The sequence below is a fragment of the Pseudophryne corroboree genome, chromosome 3 (assembly GCF_028390025.1).
Source record: "Pseudophryne corroboree isolate aPseCor3 chromosome 3, aPseCor3.hap2, whole genome shotgun sequence".
Taxonomy (NCBI): Eukaryota; Metazoa; Chordata; class Amphibia; order Anura; family Myobatrachidae; genus Pseudophryne; species Pseudophryne corroboree.
In genome coordinates this window covers 67,872,312-67,896,283 of record NC_086446.1, presented here as the reverse complement: position 1 = coordinate 67,896,283, position 23,972 = coordinate 67,872,312, and the positions used below count along the sequence as shown (strand labels likewise).

Sequence of the window (23,972 nt, the reverse complement as noted above, 5' to 3'; positions counted from 1 at the left end):
AGCATGCTAGTACTGCATGTGTATTACATATACATACTTGCCTACCTGACCGTCTCCATGAGGGAGAAAATGCTCTGTGTTTCACCATAGGTGATGGCAATCATACATTACCAGGAAAGTCCAGGAACAGAACATTTTCTCCCTCATGGAGAGGGTCAGCTAGCCAAGTATGCATATATATGAAACATTAGTTTCCAGTTATCTAAAAACACCAGTGAACCACAAGAAAGACTTGTCTTCCGGAAGTGAGTGAAATACACTTGGAACGCATAACGCGGAAGTAAGGTGTAACGCAGAATGCGAAAGTAAGGTGGAACGCAGAACACGGAAGTAAGGCGGACCGCACATGGAACGCATAACACGGAAGTGACTTCGAGTAGAGGTTGTGGGTTCCGGCAGTGGGCTGTTCCCTTTCATGTATATATAAGAACGGGATGTGATGCAGGTCAGTACCATTAGTTATCTTGCTGAGCGTTACTGACTGGGGGCATATACATTAAGTTATTTCCTATTATATTAAATAAAAATTTTCTTCTACAGCTGGCCCATTTTATATACCGGTTCTGATACCAACAAAAACAATGGTTGGCTGTTAGCTCTAGTGCTTCTCTGCTCATTCTTACAGTGGCACTAAATGCATTATATATATATATATATATATATATATATATATATATATTTCTCTAACGTCCTAGTGGATGCTGGGGACTCCGTCAGGACCATGGGGAATAGCGGGCTCCGCAGGAGACAGGGCACATCTAAAAAGCTTTTTAGGTCACATGGTGTGTACTGGCTCCTCCCCCTATGACCCTCCTCCAAGCCTCAGTTAGGTTTTTGTGCCCGTCCGAGAAGGGTGCAAACTGGATGGCTCTCTTAAGGAGCTATTTAGTAAAGTTTTTTTTTAGGTTTCTAATCAGTGATTCCTGCTGGCGACAGGATCACTGCAACGAGGGACTTAGGGGAGAGACTGGCAACTCACCTGCGTGCAGGAGGATTGAAGTCTTAGGCTACTGGACACTGAGCTCCAGAGGGAGTCGGAACACAGGTCAGCCTGGGGTTCGTCCCGGAGCCGCGCCGCCGATCCCCCTTACAGACGCTGAAGAAAGACGGCGGAACGGAGGTCCGGAAACAGGCGGCAGAAGACTTCACAGTCTTCAGAGAGGTAGCGCACAGCACTGCAGCTGTGCGCCATTGTTGTCACACGGCTCACTGACACGGTCACGGAGGGTGCAGGGCGCTGCTGGGGGCGCCCTGGGCAGCAATATAAATACCTATTTGGCAAATAAATACATCACATATAGCCATTAAGGCTATATGTATGTATTTTAACCCAGGCCAGTTATTAAAAAACCGGGAGGAAAAGCCCGCCGAAAAGGGGGCGGAGCTTATTCTCCTCAGCACTCAGCGCCATTTTCCTGATCAGCTCCGCTGGTGAGGAAGGCTCCCACTCTCCCCTGCACTGCACTACAGAAACAGGGTTAAAAGAGAAGGGGGGCATAAATTGGCGATATAATGATATATTAAGAGCGCATATATAGAAACAACACCTTCTAGGGTTGTTATATACATTATAGCGCTTTTGGTGTGTGCTGGCAAACTCTCCCTCTGTCTCCCCAAAGGGCTAGTGGGTCCTGTCCTCTATCAGAGCATTCCCTGTGTGTGTGCTGTATGTCGGTACGTGTGTGTCGACATGTATGAGGAAAATGTTGGTGAGGAGGCGGAGCAAATTGCCTGTAATGTTGATGTCACTCTCTAGGGAGTCGACACCGGAATGGATGGTCTACTTATGGAATTACGTGATAATGTCAACACGCTGCAAGACGGTTGACGACATGAGATGGCCGGCGGACAAATTAGTACCGGTCCAGGCGTCTCAGACACCGTCAGGGGCTTGTAAAAACGCCCATTTACCTCAGTCGGTCGACAGACACAGACATGGACACTGACCCCAGTGTCGACGGTGAAGAAACATACGTAATTTTCCTTTAGGGCCACGAGTTACATGTTAAGGGCAATGAAGGAGCTGTTACATATTTCTGATACTACAAGTACCACAAATAAGGGTATTTTGTAGGGTGTGAATAAACTACTTGTAGTTTTGCCTGAATCAGATAAATTAAATGAAGTGTGTGATGATACGTGGGGTTCCTCCGATAGAAAGTTATGGGCGGTATACCCTTTCCCACCAGAAGTAAGGGCGAGTTGGGAAACACACCTTAGGGTGGATAAGGCGCTCACACGCTTATAAAAACATGGCGTTACCGTCTCTAGATACGGCCGCCCTCAAGAAGCCAGCTGATAGGAAGCTGAAAAATATCATGACAGTATATACACACATACTGGTGTTATACTACGACCAGCAATCGCCTCAGCCTGGATGTGCAGCGCTGAGGGGGCTTGGTCGGATTTCCTGACTGAAAATTTTGATACCCTTGACAGGGACAAGATTTTATTGACTATAGAGCATTTTAAGGATGCATTTCTATATATGCGTGATGCGCAGAGGGATATTTGCATTCTGGCATCAAGAGTAAATGTGATTTACATATCTGCCAGACGAAGACACGACAGTGGTCAGGTGAGGCAGATTCCAGACGGCATGTGGAAGTATTGCCGTATAAAGGGGCGGTCCATCGGACCTGGTGGCCATGGCAACAGCTGAAAAATCCACTTTTTGTTACCCCGAATCACATATCGGCAAAAAAGGACACAGTCTTTTCAGTCTCAGTCCTTTCGTCCCCATAGGGGCAGGCGGGCAAAGGCCAGTCATATCTGCCCAGGGGTAGAGGAAAGGGAAGAAGACTGCAGCAAGCAGCCCATTCCCAGGAACAGAAGCCCCTCACAGCTTCTGCCAAGTCCGCAGCATAACGCTGGGGCCGTACAAGCGGACTCAGGTGCGGTAGGGGGTCATCTCAAGAGTTTCAGTACGCAGGGGGCTCACTCGCAAGGGAACTCCGGGATCCTACATGTAGTATCCCAGGTGTACATTGGAAATTCGAGACATCTCCCCCTCACACAATTCACAGGCTGTATTCCCAGCAGGTGATAATCAAAGTACCCCTCTTACAACATGGAAGGGGGTAGTATCCCACACTATATTGTGGTACTGAAGCCAACCGGCTCGGTGAGATCTGAAATATTTGAACACTTACATACAAGCGTTCAAATCAAGATGGAGTCACTCAGAGCAGTGATAAAGAACCAGGAAGAAGGGGACGATATGGTGTCACTGGATATCAGGGACGCTTACCTACAGGTCCAAATTTGCCCTTCTCACCAAGGGTACTTCAGGTTCCTGGTACAGAACTGTCACTATCAGTTCAGACGCTGCCGTTTGGGTTGTCCACGGCGCCCCGGGTCTTTACCAAGGTAATGGCCGGAATGATGATTTTTCTTAAAAGGAAACATGGACGCTTTCCTGATAAGGGCAAGGTCCAGAGAACAGTTGGAGGTCGGAGTAGCACTATCTTAAGTAGTTCTACGTCAGCACGAGTGGATTCTAAATATTCCAAGATCGCAGCTTTTTCCGATGACACGTCTACTGTTCATAGGGATGATTCTGGACACAGTCCAGAAAAACGTGTTTCTCCCAGTGGAGAAAGCCAGGGAGTTCTCCGAGCTAATCGGGATCCTCCTAAAACCAGGAAAAGTGTCAGTGCATCATTGCACAAGAGTCCTGGTAAAAATGGTGGCTTATTACGAAGCAATTCCATTCGGCAGATTTCCCGCAAGAACTCTTCGGTGGGATCTGCTGGACAAATGGTCCGGATCGCATCCTCAGATGCATCAGCGGATAACCCTATATCCAAGGACAAGGGTGTCTCTCCTGTGGTGATTACAGAGTGCTCATCTTCTAGAGGGCCGCAGATTTGGCATTCAGGATTGGATGCCGGTGACCACGGAGGCCAGCCTGAGAGGCTGGAGAACAGTCACACAGGGAAAAAATTTCCAGGGAAGTGTGATTAAGTCTGGAGAATTCTCTCTGCATAAATAAGCTTAGAGCAAATTTATAAGGCTCTAAACTTAGCAAGACCTCTGCTTCAAGGTCAGCCGGTATTGATCCAGTGGGATAACATCACGGCAGTCGCCCACGTAAACAGAAAGGGCGGCACAAGAAGCAGGAGGGCAGTGACAAAACTGCAAGGATTTTTCGCTAGGCGGAAAATCATGTGATAGCACTGTCAGCAGTGTTCTTTCCGGGAGTGGACGACTGGGAAGCAGACTTCCTCAGCAGGCATGACCTCCACCCGGGAGAGTGGAAACTTCATAGGGAAGTTTTTCAGCATGATTGTGGACCGTTGGCAAAGACCAAAGGTGGACATGATAGCGTCCCGCCCGAAAAACGGGACAGGTATTCCGCCAGGTCATGAGACCTTCAGGCGATAGCTGTGGATGTTCTGGTAACACCGTGGGTGTCAGTGTATGGGTTCCCTCCTCTGTTTCTCATAACCAAGGTATTGAGAATTATAAGACATAGAGGAGTATGAACTATACTAGTGGCTCCGGATGGGCCAAGAGGGACTTGGTACCCGGAGCTTCAAGAGATGCTCACAGAGGACTAAGGGCCTGGGGAGCTAGGAAGGGACTTGCTTCAGCAAGTACCATGTCTTTTCCAAGAATTACCGCGGCTGCGTTTGACGGCATGGCGGTTGAATACCGGATTCTGAAGGAAAAAAGGCATTCCATAAGAGGTCATACCTACCTTGGTCAAAGCCAGGAAGGAGGTGACCGCACAACGTCATCACCACATGTGGTGAAAATATGTTGCGTGGGTAAGGCCAGGAAGGCTCCACGAAGGAAATTCAACAATGTCGATTCTGCACTTCCTGAAAACAGGAGTGTTTTGAGTCTCAAATTGGGGTTCATTAAGATTTAAATTTCGGCCCTGTAGATTTTCTTCCAGAAAAAATTGACTTCAGTTCCTGAAGTCCAGATTGTAAAGGGTGTATTCCATATACAGTTCTTTTGTGCCTCTAGGGGCACCGTGAGATCTCAACATAGTGTTGGGATTCCTTAAAATCATATTGGTTTGAACCGCTCAAATCTGTGGATTTGAAATATCTCACATGGAAAGTGACCATGCTGTTGACCAATATCTCACATGGAAAGTGACCATGTTGTTAGTCCTGGCCTCGGCCAGGCGATTGTCAAAAAGAATGGGCGGTTTTGTTTTACAAAAGCCCATATTAGAATTTTCCATTTGAACAGGGCAGAACTGGGACTCGTCTCCAGTTTCTTCCTAAAGGGGTGTCAGCGTTGTCACCTGAAACAACCTATTGTGGTGCCTGCGGCTACTGGGGACTTGGAGGACTCCAAGTTACTAGACGTTGTCAGGGCCCTAAAAATATATATATATATATATATATATATATATATATATAGTTAGGACGGCTGGAGTCAGAAAGTCTGACTTGCTGTTTATATTGTATGCACCCAACAAGCTGGGTGCTCCTGCTTCTAAGCAGTCTATTGCACGCTAGATTTGTAGTACAATTCAGCTTGCACATTCTGTGGCAGGCCTGCCACAGCCGAAATATGTAGATGCCCATTCCACAAGGAAGGTGGCCTCATCCTGGGCGGCTGCCCGAGGAGTCTCGGCATTATAACTTTGCCGAGCAGCTACGTGGTCAGGGGAGAACACGTTTGTAAAATTTTACAAATTTGATACTCTGGCTAAAGAGGACCTGGAGTTCTCTCATTCGGTGCTGCAGAGTCATCCGCACTCTCCCGCCCGTTTGGGAGCTTTGGTATAATCCCCATGGTCCTGACGGAGTCCCCAGCATCCACTAGGACGTTAGAGAAAATAAGAATTTACTTACCGATAATTCTATTTCTCGTAGTCCGTAGTGGATGCTGGGCGCCCATCCCAAGTGCGGATTGTCTGCAATGCTTGTACATAGTTATTGTTACAAAAATCGGGTTATTACTATTGTTGTGAGCCATTTTTTTAGAGGCTACTTCGTTTTGTTATCATACTGTTAACTGGGTTCAGATCACAAGTTGTACGGTGTGATTGGTGTGGCTGGTATGAGTCTTACCCGGGATTCAAGATCCTTCCTTATTGTGTACGCTCGTCCGGGCACAGTACCTAACTGAGGCTTGGAGGAGGGTCATAGGGGGAGGAGCCAGTACACACCATGTGACCTAAAAAGCTTTTTAGATGTGCCCTGTCTCCTGCGGAGCCCGCTATTCCCCATGGTCCTGACGGAGTCCCCAGCATCCACTACGGACTACGAGAAATAGAATTATCGGTAAGTAAATTCTTATTATCTATCGTACTGTTCTATTTTCCAGTATCTCTCCACTATATTTAAATAATTCCAAAGTTGCTCTGTGCATACTGCCATATTTTTGTTCAAGGCACAAATCCCATTGTGCAGATGGACTCGCTGTGTTGGGGATGGGTTTCATATAGGCCATCCCAGGGTGATGCAACGGACAGCAGGTAGGGAAAAGAAGAGGTGACCATGACTTCATGTCAAGTGGGTTGGGCACATGTATAATGACTGTGTCATCACGCCTCAGCCCCAGGCAGGAGTAATTGCCTGAACTCTTGGGAGCCCAGCAGGCCTCTGATTCGGGAGATTGGTAAACCATGGTTTAGAGATGAGGTGATTGGCAGGGAGACAGAAGGTAATAGAACAGAAGGTATCTCTGTGGACCACACATAGATGCTTGCTGTGTACTGTATATTTAGACAGCTTATATACATTTCTCTGACGTCCTAAGTGGATGCTGGGGACTCCGTCAGGACCATGGGGAATAGCGGCTCCGCAGGAGACAGGGCACAAAACTAAAGCTTTAGGATCAGGTGGTGTGTACTGGCTCCTCCCCCTATGACCCTCCTCCAAGCCTCAGTTAGGTTTTTGTGCCCGTCCGAGCAGGGTGCAATCTAGGTGGCTCTCTTAAGGAGCTGCTTAGAAAAAGTTTTTAGGTTTTTTATTTTCAGTGAGTCCTGCTGGCAACAGGCTCACTGCATCGAGGGACTTAGGGGAGAGAAGTTCAACTCACCTGCGTGCAGGATGGATTGGCTTCTTAGGCTACTGGACACCATTAGCTCCAGAGGGAGTCGGAACACAGGTCTCACCCTGGGGTTCGTCCCGGAGCCGCGCCGCCGACCCCCCTTGCAGATGCTGAAGATTGAAGGTCCAGAAACCGTCGGCAGAAGGCTCTTCAGTCTTCTTGAAGGTAGCGCACAGCACTGCAGCTGTGCGCCATTGTTTGTCACACACTTCTCACCAACGGTCACGGAGGGTGCAGGGCGCTGCTGGGGGCGCCCTGGGCAGCAATGTAAATACCTTTTATGGCTAAAAAATACATCACATATAGCCCTTGAGGCTATATGGATGTATTTAACCCCTGCCAGATATTACAAACTACGGGAGAAAAGCCCGCCGGAATAGGGGGCGGGGCTTATTCTCCTCAGCACACAGCGCCATTTTCCTGCTCAGCTCCGCTGTGAGGAAGGCTCCCAGGACTCTCCCCTGCACTGCACTACAGAAACAGGGTAAAACAGAGAGGGGGGGCACTTTTTTTGGCGATATTTTATATATTTAAGCTGCTATAAGGATACAACACTTATATAAGGTTGTTCCCATATATATTATAGCGCTTGGGTGTGTGCTGGCAAACTCTCCCTCTGTCTCCCCAAAGGGCTAGTGGGGTCCTGTCTTCGATAAGAGCATTCCCTGTGTGTCTGCTGTGTGTCGGTACGTGTGTGTCGACATGTATGAGGACGATGTTGGTGTGGAGGCAGAGCAATTGCCGGTAATGGTGATGTCACCCCCCAGGGAGTCGACACCGGAATGGATGGCTTTGTTTATGGAATTACGTGATAATGTCAGCACATTACAAAAATCAGTTGACGACATGAGACGGCCGGAAAACCAGTTGGTACCTGCCCAGGCGTCTCAGACACCGTCAGGGGCTGTAAAACGCCCTTTACCTCAGTCGGTCGACACAGACCCAGACACGGACACTGAATCTAGTGTCGACGGTGAAGAAACAAACGTATTTTCAAGTAGAGCCACACGTTATATGATCACGGCAATGAAGGAGGCTTTGCATATCTCTGATACTGCAAGTACCACAAAAAGGGGTATTATGTGGGGGGTGAAAAAACTACCTGTAGTTTTTCCTGAATCAGAGGAATTGAATGATGTATGTGATGAAGCGTGGGTTAACCCAGATAGAAAAGTGCTAATTTCAAAAAAGTTATTGGCATTATACCCTTTCCCGCCAGAGGTTAGGGCGCGCTGGGAAACACCCCCTAGGGTGGATAAGGCGCTCACACGCTTATCAAAATAAGTGGCGTTACCGTCTCCTGATACGGCCGCCCTCAAGGATCCAGCTGATAGGAGGCTGGAAACTACCCTAAAGAGTATATACACACATACTGGTGTTATACTGCGACCAGCCATCGCCTCAGCCTGGATGTGCAGTGCTGGGGTGGTTTGGTCGGATTCCCTGACTGAAAATATTGATACCCTGGATAGGGACAGTATTTTATTGACTATAGAGCAATTAAAGGATGCTTTTCTTTATATGCGAGATGCTCAGAGGGATATTTGCACTCTGGCATCGAGAGTAAGTGCGATGTCCATATCTGCCAGAAGAAGTTTATGGACGCGACAGTGGTCAGGTGATGCGGATTCCAAACGACATATGGAAGTATTGCCGTATAAAGGGGAGGAATTATTTGGCGTAGGTCTATCGGATCTGGTGGCCACGGCAACTGCCGGAAAATCCACCTTTTTACCTCAGACCCCCTCCCAACAGAAAAAGACACCGTCTTTTCAGCCGCAGTCCTTTCGGTCCTATAAGAACAAGAGGGCAAAAGGACAGTCATATCTGCCCCGGGGCAGAGGAAGGGGTAAGAGAGGGCAGCAAGCAGCCCCTGCCCAGGAACAGAAGCCCTCCCAGGGTTCTGCAAAGCCCTCAGCATGACGCTGGGGCTGTACAAGCGGACTCAGGAGCGGTGGGGGGTCGACTCAGGAATTTCAGCGCACAGTGGGCTTGCTCACAGGTGGACCCTTGGATCCTGCAGGTAGTATCTCAGGGTTACAGGTTGGAATTCGAGAAGTCTCCCCCTCGCCGGTTCCTAAAGTCTGCTTTGCCAACGTCTCCCTCAGACAGGGCGACGGTATTGGAAGCCATTCACAAGCTGTTTTCTCAGCAGGTGATAGTCAAGGTACCCCTCCTACAACAGGGAAAGGGGTATTACTCCACGCTATTTGTGGTACCGAAGCCGGACGGCTCGGTAAGACCTATTCTAAATCTGAAATCTTTGAACCTGTACATACAAAAATTCAAGTTCAAGATGGAATCACTCAGAGCAGTGATAGCGAATCTGGAAGAAGGGGACTTTATGGTGTCCCTGGACATAAAGGATGCTTACCTGCATGTCCCAATTTGCCCTTCACATCAAGGGTACCTCAGGTTCGTGGTGCAAAACTGTCATTATCAGTTTCAGACGCTGCCGTTTGGATTGTCCACGGCACCTCGGGTCTTTACCAGGGTAATGGCCGAAATGATGATTCTTCTGCGAAGAAGAGGCGTATTAATTATCCCTTACTTGGACGATCTCCTGATAAGGGCAAGGTCCAGAGAACAGCTGGAGGACGGAGTAGCACTAACCCAAGTAGTACTGCAACAACACGGGTGGATTCTGAATTTTACAAAATCTCAGTTGACCCCGACAACACGTCTGCTGTTCCTGGGAATGATTCTGGACACGGTTCAGAAAAAGGTGTTTCTTCCGGAGGAGAAAGCCAAGGAGTTATCCGAACTTGTCAGGAACCTCCTAAAACCAGGAAAAGTGTCTGTGCATCAATGCACAAGAGTCCTGGGAAAGATGGTGGCTTCTTACGAAGCAATTCCATTCGGCAGATTCCACGCACGAACTTTTCAGTGGGATCTGCTGGACAAATGGTCCGGATCGCATCTGCAGATGCATCAGCGGATAACCTTATCGCCACGGACAAGGGTGTCTCTTCTGTGGTGGTTGCAGAGTGCTCATCTGTTAGAGGGCCGCAGATTCGGCATACAGGACTGGGTCCTGGTGACCACGGATGCCAGTCTGAGAGGCTGGGGAGCGGTCACACAGGGAAGAAACTTCCAGGGAGTATGGTCAAGCCTGGAGATGTCTCTTCATATAAATATACTGGAGCTAAGAGAAATTTACAATGCTCTAAGCCTGGCAAAACCCCTGCTTCAGGGTCAGCCGGTGTTGATCCAGTCGGACAACAGCACGGCAGTCGCCCACGTAAACAGACAGGGCGGCACAAGAAGCAGGAGAGCAATGGCAGAAGCTGCAAGGATTCTTCGCTGGGCGGAAGATCATGTGATAGCACTGTCAGCAGTGTTCATTCCGGGAGTAGACAACTGGGAAGCAGACTTCCTCAGCAGACACGATCTACACCCGGGAGAGTGGGGACTTCATCCAGAAGTCTTCCACATGATTGTGAACCGTTGGGAAAAACCAAAGGTGGATATGATGGCGTCTCGCCTCAACAAAAAACTGGACAGGTATTGCGCCAGGTCAAGAGACCCTCAGGCAATAGCTGTGGACGCTCTGGTAACACCGTGGGTGTACCAGTCAGTGTATGTATTTCCTCCTCTGCCTCTCATACCCAAAGTACTGAGAATTATACGGCAAAGGGGAGTAAGAACGATACTCGTGGCTCCGGATTGGCCAAGAAGAACTTGGTACCCGGAACTTCAGGAGATGCTCACGGAAAATCCGTGGCCTCTACCTCTAAGACGGGACCTGATTCAGCAGGGACCGTGTCTATTCCAAGACTTACCGCGGCTGCGTTTGACGGCATGGCGGTTGAACGCCGAATTCTAAAGGAAAAAGGCATTCCAGAAGAGGTCATTCCTACACTGGTTAAAGCCAGGAAGGAGGTGACTGCACAACATTATCACCGCATTTGGAGAAAATATGTTGCGTGGTGTGAGGCCAGGAAGGCACCCACGGAGGAATTTCAACTGGGTCGATTCCTACATTTCCTGCAAACAGGATTGTCTATGGGCCTCAAATTGTGGTCCATTAAGGTTCAAATTTCGGCCCTGTCGATTTTCTTCCAGAAAGAATTGGCTTCAGTTCCTGAAGTCCAGACTTTTGTAAAAGGAGTACTACATATACAGCCCCCGGTTGTGCCCCCAGTGGCTCCGTGGGACCTGAATGTAGTTTTGGATTTTCTCAAATCCCATTGGTTTGAGCCACTCAAATCGGTGGATTTGAAATATCTTACATGGAAAGTAACCATGCTACTGGCCCTGGCTTCAGCCAGGAGAGTATCAGAATTGGCGGCTTTATCGTATAAGAGCCCATATCTGATTTTCCATTCGGACAGGGCAGAACTGCGGACGCGTCCTCATTTTCTGCCTAAGGTGGTGTCAGCGTTTCACCTGAACCAGCCTATTGTGGTGCCTGCGGCTACTAGCGATTTGGAAGATTCCAAGTTGCTGGACGTTGTCAGAGCATTGAAAATATACATTTCAAGGACGGCTGGAGTCAGAAAATCTGACTCGCTGTTTATACTGTATGCACCCAACAAGCTGGGTGCTCCTGCTTCTAAGCAGACGATTGCTCGTTGGATTTGTAGCACAATTCAACTTGCACATTCTGTGGCAGGCCTGCCACAGCCTAAATCTGTCAAGGCCCATTCCACAAGGAAGGTGGGCTCATCCTGGGCGGCTGCCCGAGGGGTCTCGGCATTACAACTCTGCCGAGCAGCTACGTGGTCGGGGGAGAACACGTTTGTAAAATTCTACAAATTTGATACCCTGGCTAAAGAGGACCTGGAGTTCTCTCATTCGGTGCTGCAGAGTCATCCGCACTCTCCCGCCCGTTTGGGAGCTTTGGTATAATCCCCATGGTCCTGACGGAGTCCCCAGCATCCACTTAGGACGTCAGAGAAAATAAGATTTTACTTACCGATAAATCTATTTCTCGTAGTCCGTAGTGGATGCTGGGCGCCCATCCCAAGTGCGGATTGTCTGCAATACTTGTACATAGTTATTGTTACAAAAAAATCGGGTTGTTATTTGTTGTGAGCCGTCTGTTCAGAGGCTCCTACGTTTGTCATACTGTTAACTGGGTTTAGATCACAAGTTATACGGTGTGATTGGTGTGGCTGGAATGAGTCTTACCCGGGATTCAATATCCTTCCTTATTGTGTACGCTCGTCCGGGCACAGTATCCTAACTGAGGCTTGGAGGAGGGTCATAGGGGGAGGAGCCAGTACACACCACCTGATCCTAAAGCTTTAGTTTTGTGCCCTGTCTCCTGCGGAGCCGCTATTCCCCATGGTCCTGACGGAGTCCCCAGCATCCACTACGGACTACGAGAAATAGATTTATCGGTAAGTAAAATCTTATTTTCCTTTACTGCACACAACACAGAGTAACAGGTCAGTGTCCCTTTAAAGACCCCTCATATCAACAACCTGACATCTTATGTTAACCCGCATAGAAAATTGGGCATTCCCTTTCCAAGTGGACCTTTCTTTGTTCTGAGTATACAAAGCTACATAAACTGTGGGAGGGGGTCCTAATAGCACGAGCAGCAGAGACTAAAAATCACAGTTTATCTACAAATTATAAGTAGGTGGTATTTGCTTTCCTCCAAGATACGTGTCTTTGCTCCATGCACCTCAAGTCTATGCTGGCACCAATTCACCGAAACTGGTACTAACACACAGACGCGGCAGAGCTGCCCACAACTGGTAAAGCCATAGGCTGAAGTATAGAAATATATCTGAGTATCGGGGTTGCATGTTGGCGGGCTATAGGTTTTTGCTTTCTGTTATCAGCCATTGTGATGGGATGCATAAATGAGAAGTTCACTCTACTGTGGATGTTTCAGATCAAGTTAAAAATGTCTGTAACCGGTTTCCATGGTGCTGTTTGTTACTCAGGAGGAATACCATTAAAAAGTGGGTGGAGTCGACAACTTTACCATGGAGATGGTTGTCAAAGGAAAATTTCAATAGAAGAAAATACAGATCGGTAGATAAGCTCTTTAAGTTACAGAATAAGTTGTCTATTATGCATTTATTTACTGTTCTACTGATAACGGTTATTTATTTCCGAAGGTCAGAAGTGGCGCCATCTGACTTTGTGTCGTTTTAAGGTGTCCCTGGCCTCTCGCCTGCTCAGTGAGGTGGGGTTACTGGTGAGTTCTTACTCTCTCTGTGTTTTCACTGTTATTAACTTTTCCCAATCATAATGTACTAATCAATATGTTATGGCCCACTCGATATGTCGTGCAGGATGTTAGGGAGGGATGTAGTCACCATCCCGGCGGTCAGCAAACCGATACCGGCCGCCATAATGCCGGCAGGGGGCCAAGGAGTATTCCCACTCGTGGGTGTCCACGACACCCATAGAGTGGGAATAGAACCTGTGGCGAGCACAGCAAGCCGGCAAGGGGCTTTGTTGCGCTCGCCCCCCCCTGCTGGCATTCTGGCGGCCAGGATCCTGGTAGTATGCTGACCGCTGGTATAACGGCCGCCGGTCACCTGTACCCAACGTGTGATGTCACACAGATGTGTCCTCATACATCTCAGCAAACAGTCCCTCTTGGCATGCCAGGACTGATAACGTTGGGTTTCTTTTTTTGCGTCTTTTTTGCCAAAAATGCATCTTAGTTGCAATGCAGTGTGACCAGGACGCACAAGAAGACTGTGCTGATTAATTTGATATATGACACTTGTATATCAGTGTGCGACTGAGTCTCTGAGTCTGTACATTAAGTGCTACAATGTAGCAGCCGTAGCTTTTTTCCATGTCAAGTTCCATTTTGCTTCATATACACGGCGGGATGTAATGGAGTCGCTGGAGGTGCAGGATGCCGGCCGTTCGCGGACGTTTTTTTTTTTAAAGGGGCAATCGCTTACAAGGCAAAACCATGCCTTGTAAGTTATTGTCCCTTTAACAAACTTTTGAGATCCCACCTGCAGACTCAGTCATACACAATATACAAGTGTCATATATCTAGCAATCAGCACAGTCTCCTTGTGCGTCCTAGCTGCGTTGCACCACGAATAAGACTCCATTTTGGCAAATAAAGACACCCGACGCTAGCAGAGTTACACAAGACACGGCGACTCACTCCTGCCAGGTGTCTCCTGCTGCATGGCGTATTGAGACTGGATGTATGAGGTCACATCTCTATAAACACAGAAAGTTCAACTGGATCACAACTTAGCAAGTAGAGCACATATTCCGTACCCCTTTACTGATCAGAACTAGACACATTTCCGCTCATGCCCATGTTCTGTAAATATAGTCATTATTGTTTCTCTTACGTCCTAGAGGATGCTGGGGACTCCGTAAGGACCATGGGGTATAGACGGGCTCCGCAGGAGATAGGGCACCTAAAAAGAACTTTGCCTATGGGTGTGCACTGGCTCCTCCCTCTATGCCCCTCTTCCAGACCTCAGTTAGATCTTGTGCCCAGAGGAGAATGGGTGCACTGCAGAGAGCTCTCCAGAGTTTTCTGTGGAAAAAGAATTTTGTTAGGTTTTTTATTTTCACAGGAGTCCTGTTGGCAACAGGCCCGCTGCATCGTGGGACTGAGGCGAGAGAAGCAGAGCTGGCTTGTGAAGTTGGGCACTACTTCTAGGCTACTGGACACCATTAGCTCCAGAGGGAGTCGGAACACAGGTCTCACCTGGGGTTCGTCCCAGAGCCGCGCCGCCACCGTCCTCCTCACAGATGCCGTAGATAGAAGCCGGGTGAGTATTGAGGAAAAGACTTCAGGCGGCAGAAGACATCAGATCTTCATGAGGTAAGCGCGCAGCGGTAAGCTGCGCGCCATTGGTCCCTGTCACACACACAATGCAGGCACTGAAGGGTGCAGGGCGCAGGGGGGGGCCCCCTGGGCAGCAATAAACCTCGTTTTGGCCATATATAAGGTGGATTAGGCTGGGGGACAGTAAATCCGCGGACCCCCGCCATTTTATTAATATATGATGAAGGGACCGAAGCCCGCCGTCGGGTGGGCGGGGCTTGATCCTCAGCACTAACCAGTGCCATTTTCTCCACAGAGGCTGCATGAGGAAAACGCTGGCTCCCTGTTCTCTCCCCTGCTGAGCTTCACAGGTTGGAAAAAGGAGGAGGGGGGCACTTTGGTGACGCAGTGAGTGGAGATTACGATTATAAACATATAAAAGCGCTATCTGGTTGTATATTCCAGTGTTTTTAAGCTCTGGGTGTGTGCTGGCATACTCTATCTCTCTGTCTCTCCTAAGGGCCTGGTTGGGGTTTTGTCCCCTTATAGGTAAATCCCTGTGTGTGTGGGGTGTCGGTACGTGTGTGTCGACATGTCTGAGACGGAAGGCTTCTCCAAAGAGGAGGTGGAGCAAATGAGTGGTGTGTCCCCGTCGGTTGTGCCGACTCCTGATTGGATGGACATGTGGCATACATTGCATGCAAGTGTGGCATCTTTACATAAGAGGCTTGATAAGGCTGGTTTAGGGGGGACATCTGGCGGTCAATCCTCAGATTGGACCGACTCACAGGGCCCGTCGGGGTCTCAAAAGCGTCCCTTAACACAAGACACTACTACCGACACGGATTCTGATTCCAGTGTCGACTATGACGAAGTAAAATTGCACCCTAGGGTGACTAAAACTATTCAGGGTATGATTGTGGCAATAAGGGATGTCTTGCATATTGTGGATGAACCCTCGGTCCCCGACACAAGGGTACACATGTTTAAGGAAAAGAAACAGATTATTAATTTTCCCACATCTCATGAATTAAATGAGTTCTTTGGAAAAGCTTGGGAGACTCCGGATAAGAGACCGCAGATCCCCAAAATAATTTTTATGGCATACCCTTTCCCTAAGCAGGACAGGGAGATTTGTGAATTACCCCCCACTGTGGACAAGGCCCTGACGCGCTTATCCAAGAAAGTGGCGCTACCGTCTCCTGACACAGCGGCCCTTAAAGACCCAGCAGATCGCAGGCAAGAAACTACCTTAAAGGGTATTTATTCTCATACGGGTCGGCATGGGTGTGTAGCGCAATTGCAGCTTGGACAGATGAGCTGACAGATCAATTTGATACTATGGATAAGGACACTATATTCCTAACTTTAGCCCATATAAAAGACGCAGTCTTATTTATGAGGGATGCTCAAAGGGACATTGGATTGCTAGCTTCTAGGGCCAATGCCATGTCTATCTCAGCGAGAAGATCCTTATGGACTCGCCAATGGACGGGTGATGCGGATTCCAAGAAACATATGGAAGTACTACTCTATAAGGGGGATGTATTGTTTGGGGATGGGCTGACGGACCTGGTTTCCACAGCTACAGCAGGTAAATCAAATTTTTTACCATATATTCCCCAACAGCAAAAGAAAGTAACACCCTATCAGATGCAGTCCTTTCGGTCGCACAAGTCTAAAAGAGGTCGGGGATCCTCTTTCCTCGCCAGAGGTAAGGGCAGAGGCAAGAGAGCACCTGCTGCGGCAGGTGCCCAGGAACAAAAGTCCTCCCCGGCTGCTTCAAAACCCACAGCATGACGCTGGGGCTCCCCTGAGGGAGTCCGCACCGGTGGGGGCACGTCTTCGACTTTTCAGTCAGGCCTGGGTCAGTTCGGACCTGAATCCCTGGGTGCTGGAAATAGTTTCCCAGGGTTACAAACTGGAATTCGAGGAGGTGCCCCCGCGCCGATTTTTCAAATCGGCCCTACCAGCTTCCACATCGGAAAGGGATGTAGTGTTAGCTGCAATTCAAACGCTGTGTATACAGCAAGTGATAATCAAGGTTCCCCAAGTGATAATCAAGGTGGATCGAGCTGAATTGAGGACACGTCTGCAATTTTTGCCTAAAGTGGCTTCTTCGTTCCATATGAATCAACCTATTATGGTGCCTGTGGCTACAAGTGACCTGGAGGATTCCAGATCCCTGGACGTAGTCAGGGCCTTAAAAATTTATGTAGCCAGGACGGCTAGAATTAGGAAAACAGAGGCTCTGTTTGTCCTGTATGCGGCCAATAAGATTGGCGCTCCTGCTTCGAAGCAGACTATTGCTCGCTGGATCTGTAATACGATTCAGCAGGCTCACTCTACGGCTGGATTGCCGGTACCAAATTCGGTTAAGGCCCATTCCACTAGGAAGGTGGGCTCTTCTTGGGGGCTGCCCGAGGCGTCTCGGCATTACAACTTTGCCGTGCGGCGACTTGGTCGGGGTCAAACACTTTTGCTAAATTCTACAAGTTTGATACCCTGGCTGATGAGGACCTAGCGTTTGCTCAGTCGGTGCTGCAGAGTCATACGCACTCTCCCGCCCGATTGGATGCTTTGGTATAAACCCCATGGTCCTTACGGAGTCCCCATCATCCTCTAGGACGTAAGAGAAAATAAGATTTTAAACCTACCGGTAAATCTATTTTCTCTGACGTCCTAGTGGATGCTGGGGACTCCGTAAGGGCCATGGGGAATAGACGGCTCCGCAGGAGACTGGGCACATCTAAAGAAAGATTTAGGTCTATCTGGTGTGCACTGGCTCCTCCCCCTATGACCCTCCTCCAAGCCTCAGTTAGATTTCTGTGCCCGGCCGAGCTGGATGCACACTAGGGGCTCTCCTGAGCTCCTAGAAAGAAAGTATAGTTTAGGTTTTTTATTTTACAGTGAGACCTGCTGGCAACAGGCTCACTGCAGCGAGGGACTAAGGGGAGAAGAAGCGAACCTACCTAAGTGGTGGTAGCTTGGGCTTCTTAGGCTACTGGACACCATTAGCTCCAAAGGGATCGCACACAGGACCCGACCTCGTCGTCCGTTCCCGGAGCCGCGCCGCCGTCCCCCTTGCAGAGCCAGAAGCAAGACGGTCCGGAAAATCGGCGGCTGAAGACTTCTGTCTTCTCCAAGGTAGCGCACAGCACTGCAGCTGTGCGCCATTGCTCCTCATGCACACCACACACTTCGGTCACTGATGGGTGCAGGGCGCTGGGGGGGGGCGCCCTGAGCAGCAATATTAACACCTTGGCTGGCAAAACTGACACCATATATAGCCCCAGAGGCTATATAGGTGTAAATTACCCCTGCCAGAATAACTAAAAAAGCGTGAGAAAGCCAGCCAAAAAAGGGGCGGAGCCATCTCCCTCAGCACACTGGCGCCATTTTCCCTCACAGCTCCGCTGGAAGGATCGCTCCCTGGCTCTCCCCTGCAGTCCTGCACTACAGAAAGGGAAAAAAGAGAGGGGGGGGGGGGGCACAAATTTAGGCGCAGTATAATATATATATGCAGCTATAAGGGAAAACACTCTTTATAGGTGATATCCCTGTGGTATATAGCGCTCTGGTGTGTGCTGGCATACTCTCCCTCTGTCTCCCCAAAGGGCTTTTGTGGGGTCCTGTCCTCTGTCAGAGCATTCCCTGTGTGTGTGCTGTGTGTCGGTACCGCTGTGTCGACATGTATGATGAGGAAAATGATGTGGAGGCAGAGCAAATGCCTGTAAATGTGTTGTCACCCCCTGTGGGGTCGACACCTGTGTGGATGGACTTATGGAAGGAATTACGTGACAGTGTCAGCTCCTTACATAAAAGGTTTGACGACATAGGGCAGCCGGCTACTCAGCTTGTGACTGTTCCAGCGTCTCAAATGTCATCAGGGGCTTTAAAACGCCCGCTACCTCAGATGGCAGACACAGATGTCGACACGGATACCGACTCCAGTGTCGACGACGATGAGACTAGTGTACCCTCCAATAGGTCCACCCGTTACATGATTGAGGCAATGAAAAATGTATTACAAATTTCTGATAGTACCCCAGGTACCACAAAAAAGGGTATTATGTTCGGTGAGAAAAAACTACCAGTAGTTTTTCCTGCATCTGAGGAATTAAATGAGGTGTGTGAGGAAGCCTGGACTTCCCCCGATAAGAAATTGATAATTTCTAAACGGTTATTGGCAGCGTACCCTTTCCCGCCAGAGGATAGGTCACGTTGGGAAACGTCCCCTAGGGTAGATAAAGCGCTTACACGTTTATCAAAACAGGTGGCACTACCGTCTCCGGATACGGCCGCCCTAAAGGATCCTGCTGATAGAAAGCAGGAGGCTACCCTAAAAGCTATATATACACACACGGGCATTATATTGCGACCTGCGATTGCATCAGCATGGATGTGCAGTGCTGCTGCTGCGTGGTCAGATTCCCTGTCGGATAATATTGATACCCTGGATAGGGACACTATTTTGCTGACAGTGGAGCATATAAAGGACGCTGTCTTATACATGCGTGATGCACAGAGGGATATTTGCCGGCTGGCATCAAAAATAAGCGCAATGTCCATTGCCGCCAGAAGGGGGTTATGGACTCGGCAGTGGTCAGGTGAAGCCGATTCAAAAAGGCACATGGAAGTTTTGCCTTATAAGGGGGTGGAACTGTTTGGGGATGGTCTTTCAGACCTCGTTTCCACAGCTACGGCTGGGAAATCGACATTTTTGCCACAGGCTACCCCACAGAAAAAGAAGGCACCATATTATCAAGTACAGTCCTTTCGGCCCCATAAACACAAGAGGGCGCGAGGCGCATCCTTTCTGCCGAGAGGCAAAGGTAGAGGGAAAAAGCTGCAGCATACAGCCAGTTCCCAAGAGCAAAAGTCCTCCTCCGCGTCCGGTAAGTCCACAGCATGACGCTGGGGCTTCACAGGCGGATCCGGGTACGGTGGGGGCCCGTCTCAGAAATTTCAGCACACAGTGGGCTCTGATCCCTGGGCCCTTCAAGTAGTATCTCAGGGGTACAGGCTGGAATTCGAGACGTTCCCCCCCCCCCCCCCCCCCCCGCCGTTTTCTAAAATCTGCCTTACCAGCAACTCCCTCTGCCAGGGAGGCAGTGTTGGTGGCTATCCAAAAACTGTATTCACAGCAAGTGATTGTCAAGGTACCCCTCCTTCAGCAAGGGAAGGGTTACTATTCCACAATGTTTGTGGTACCGAAACCGGACAGTTCGGTGAGACCCATCTTAAATTTAAAATCCTTGAACACTTATATCAAAAGGTTCAAGTTCAAGATGGAATCGCTCAGGGCGGTTATTGTGAGCCTGGACGAGGGGGATTACATGGTCTCCCTGGACATCAAGGATGCGTACCTGCATGTCCCCATTTACCCTCCTCACCAGGAGTACCTCAGATTTGTGGTACAGGACTGTCACTATCAGTTCCAGACGCTGCCGTTCGGGTTATCCACGGCACCGAGGGTCTTTACCAAGGTAATGGCCGAAATGATGATACTCCTTCGCAAGAAGGGAGTTTTAATTATCCCGTACTTGGACGATCTCCTGATAAAGGCGAGGTCCAAGGAACAGTTGGTAGTGGGGGTAGCACTTTCTCGGGAAGTGCTACAACAGCACGGCTGGATTCTCAATATTCCAAAGTCACAGCTGGTCCCGACGACACGTCTTCTGTTCCTGGGAATGATTCTGGACACAGACCAGAAAAAAGTGTTTCTTCCAGTGGAAAAAGCCGAGGAGTTGTCATCTCTAGTCAGAGACCTCCTAAAACCGGGACAGGTGTCGGTACATCAATGCACACGAGTCCTGGGAAAAATGGTAGCTTCGTACGAAGCGATTCCATTCGGAAGGTTCCACGCAAGGACTTTCCAGTGGGACCTGTTGGTCAAATGGTCCGGGTCCCATCTCCAGATGCAACAGCGGATAACCCTGTCGGCAAGGACCAGGGTGTCGCTGCTGTGGTGGCTGCAGAGGGCTCATCTACTAGAGGGCCGCAGATTCGGAATACAGGACTGGGTCCTGGTGACCACGGATGCCAGCCTTCGGGGCTGGGGCGCAGTCACACAGGGAAGAAATTTCCGAGGACTGTGGTCAAATCAGGAGATTTCGCTTCACATAAATATTCTAGAGCTAAGGGCCATTTACAATGCCCTAAGCCAAGCAAGGCCCCTGCTTCAGAACCAGCCGGTACTGATCCAATCAGACAACATCACGGCGGTCGCCCATGTAAACAGACAGGGCGGCACAAGAAGCAGGAGGGCAATGGCAGAAGCCACAAGGATTCTCCGATGGGCGGAAAATCATGTGTTAGCACTGACAGCAGTGTTCATTCCGGGAGTGGACAACTGGGAAGCAGACTTCCTCAGCAGGCACGACCTCCACCCGGGAGAATGGGGACTTCATCCAGAAGTCTTCCAAATGCTGGTAAACCGGTGGGAAAGACCACAGGTGGACATGATGGCGTCCCGCCTCAACAAAAAGCTAAAAAGATATTGCGCCAGGTCAAGGGACCCTCAGGCGATCGCTGTGGACGCTCTAGTAACACCGTGGGTGTACCAGTCGGTTTATGTGTTTCCTCCTCTGCCTCTCATTCCCAAGGTACTGAGAATAATACGAAGGCGAGGAGTGAAAACTATACTCGTGGTTCCGGATTGGCCAAGAAGAGCTTGGTACCCGGAACTTCAAAAGATGCTTTCAGAGGACCCTTGGCCTCTGCCGCTCAGACAGGACCTGCTGCAGCAGGGGCCCTGTCTGTTCCAAGACTTACCGCGGCTACGTTTGACGGCATGGCGGTTGAACACCGGATCCTGAAGGAAAAGGGCATTCCGGAGGAAGTCATCCCTACCCTGATCAATGCCAGGAAGGATGTCACCGTAAAACATTATCACCGCATTTGGCGGAAATATGTTGCTTGGTGTGAGGCCAGGAAGGCCCCAACGGAGGAATTTCAACTGGGTCGATTCCTGCATTTCCTGCAAGCAGGGGTGACGTTGGGCCTCAAATTGGGGTCCATTAAGGTCCAGATTTCGGCCCTGTCGATTTTCTTCCAAAAAGAACTGGCTTCACTGCCTGAAGTTCAGACTTTTGTCAAAGGAGTTCTGCGTATTCAGCCTCCTTTTGTGCCCCCAGTGGCACCTTGGGATCTCAATGTGGTTTTGGAGTTCCTGAAATCACATTGGTTTGAACCACTTAAGACTGTGGATTTTAAATATCTCACGAGGAAAGTGGTCATGCTGTTGGCTCTGGCTTCGGCCAGGCGTGTGTCAGAATTGGCGGCTTTGTCCTATAAAAGCCCTTATCTGATTTTCCATATGGATAGGGCAGAGTTGAGGACTCGTCCTCAGTTTCTCCCGAAGGTGGTATCAGCGTTTCACTTGAACCAGCCTATTGTGGTGCCTGCGGCTACTAGGAACTTGGAGGATTCCACGTTACTGGACGTAGTCCGGGCCCTGAAAATGTATGTTTCCAGGACGGCTGGAGTCAGGAAAACTGACTCGCTGTTTATCCTGTATGCACCCAACAAACTGGGTGCTCCTGCTTCTAAGCAAACTATCGCGCGCTGGATTTGTAGCACTATTCAGCAGGCGCATTCTGCGGTGGGACTACCGCAGCCTAAATCTGTAAAAGCCCATTCCACAAGGAAGGTGGGCTCATCTTGGGCGGCTGCCCGAGGGGTCTCGGCTTTACAACTTTGCCGAGCTGCTACTTGGTCAGGGGCAAACACGTTTGCAAAATTCTACAAATTTGATACCCTGGCTGAGGAGGACCTGGAGTTCTCTCATTCGGTGTTGCAGAGTCGTCCGCACTCTCCCGCCCGTTTGGGAGCTTTGGTATAATCCCCATGGTCCTTACGGAGTCCCCAGCATCCACTAGGACGTCAGAGAAAATAAGAATTTACTCACCGGTAATTCTATTTCTCGTAGTCCGTAGTGGATGCTGGGCGCCCATCCCAAGTGCGGATTGTCTGCAATACTTGTAAATAGTTATTGTTACACAAATCGGGTTGTTATTGCGAGCCATCTATTCAGAGGCTCCGTTGTTATCATACTGTTAACCGGGGTTCCTATCACGAGTTATATGGTGTGATTGGTGTAGCTGGTATGAGTCTTACCCGGGATTCAAAATCCTTCCTTATTGTGTCAGCTCTTCCGGGCACAGTGTCCTAACTGAGGCTTGGAGGAGGGTCATAGGGGGAGGAGCCAGTGCACACCAGATAGACCTAAATCTTTCTTTAGATGTGCCCAGTCTCCTGCGGAGCCGTCTATTCCCCATGGTCCTTACGGAGTCCCCAGCATCCACTACGGACTACGAGAAATAGAATTACCGGTGAGTAAATTCTTATTTCTCCTAGTCCGTAGAGGATGCTGGGCGCCCGTCCCAGTGCGGAAACTCTGCAAGACTTGTATATAGTTGTTGCTTACATAAGGGTTATGTTACAGTTGACATCGGTCTTGGACCGTTACTGTTGTTTTGTTCATACTGTTAACTGGTTATGTATGTTCCAGGTTACATGGTATGATTGGTGTGGGCTGGTATGAATCTTGCCCTTGGATTGCTAAATCCTGCCTTGTATTGTCCATCTCCTCTGGGCACAGTTCTCTAACTAAGGTCTGGAGGAGGGGCATAGAGGGAGGAGCCAGTGCACACCCATAGTCAAAGTTCTTTTTAGGTGCCCTATCTCCTGCGGAGCCCGTCTATACCCCATGGTCCTTACGGAGTCCCCAGCATCCTCTACGGACTATGAGAAATAGATTTACCGGTAGGTTTAAAATCTTATTTTTCCCCTTACAATGAAATTAATATGAAAATATACTTATTTCTCTTACATCCTAGAGGATGCTGGGGACTCCGTAAGGACCATGGGGATAGACGGGCTCCGCAGGAGACATGGGCACTTTAAGAAAGACTTTAGATCTGGGTGTGCACTGGCTCCTCCCTCTATGCCCCTCCTCCAGACCTTAGTTTACTACTGTGCCCAGAGGAGACTGGGTGCATTTCAGGGAGCTCTCCTGAGTTTCCTGACAGAAAGTATATTTGTTAGGTTTTTTATTTTCAGGGAGCCTGCTGGCAACAGACTCCCTGCATCGAGGGACTGAGGAGAGAGAAGCAGACCTACTTCTGTGAGTTGAAAGGCTCTGCTTCTTAGGCTACAGTACACCATTAGCTCCAGAGGGATCGGTACGCAGGTCTCACCCTCGCCGTCCGTCCCAGAGCCGCGCCGC

At 49.3% G+C, this 23,972-nt stretch overlaps 1 protein-coding gene across 3 annotated transcripts in view; it reads left to right on the top strand.

Annotated features, from left to right (window-relative positions):
* Window positions 1–385: 385 nt before the first annotated feature.
* The window catches only part of LOC135054755 (oocyte zinc finger protein XlCOF6-like), a 56,113-nt gene continuing 32,526 nt past the window's right edge, over window positions 386–23,972 (top strand). Inside the window, exons 1-2 of one of the 3 annotated variants that reach the window (XM_063958061.1) lie at window positions 386–445; window positions 13,101–13,180. The gene's annotated coding sequence lies outside the window, so the exon portion shown is untranslated. Of the gene's footprint in view, window positions 446–12,919; window positions 13,015–13,100; window positions 13,181–23,972 lie in introns of those variants that run through there. The other 2 variants (XM_063958063.1, XM_063958062.1) reach the window with 2 other exon arrangements.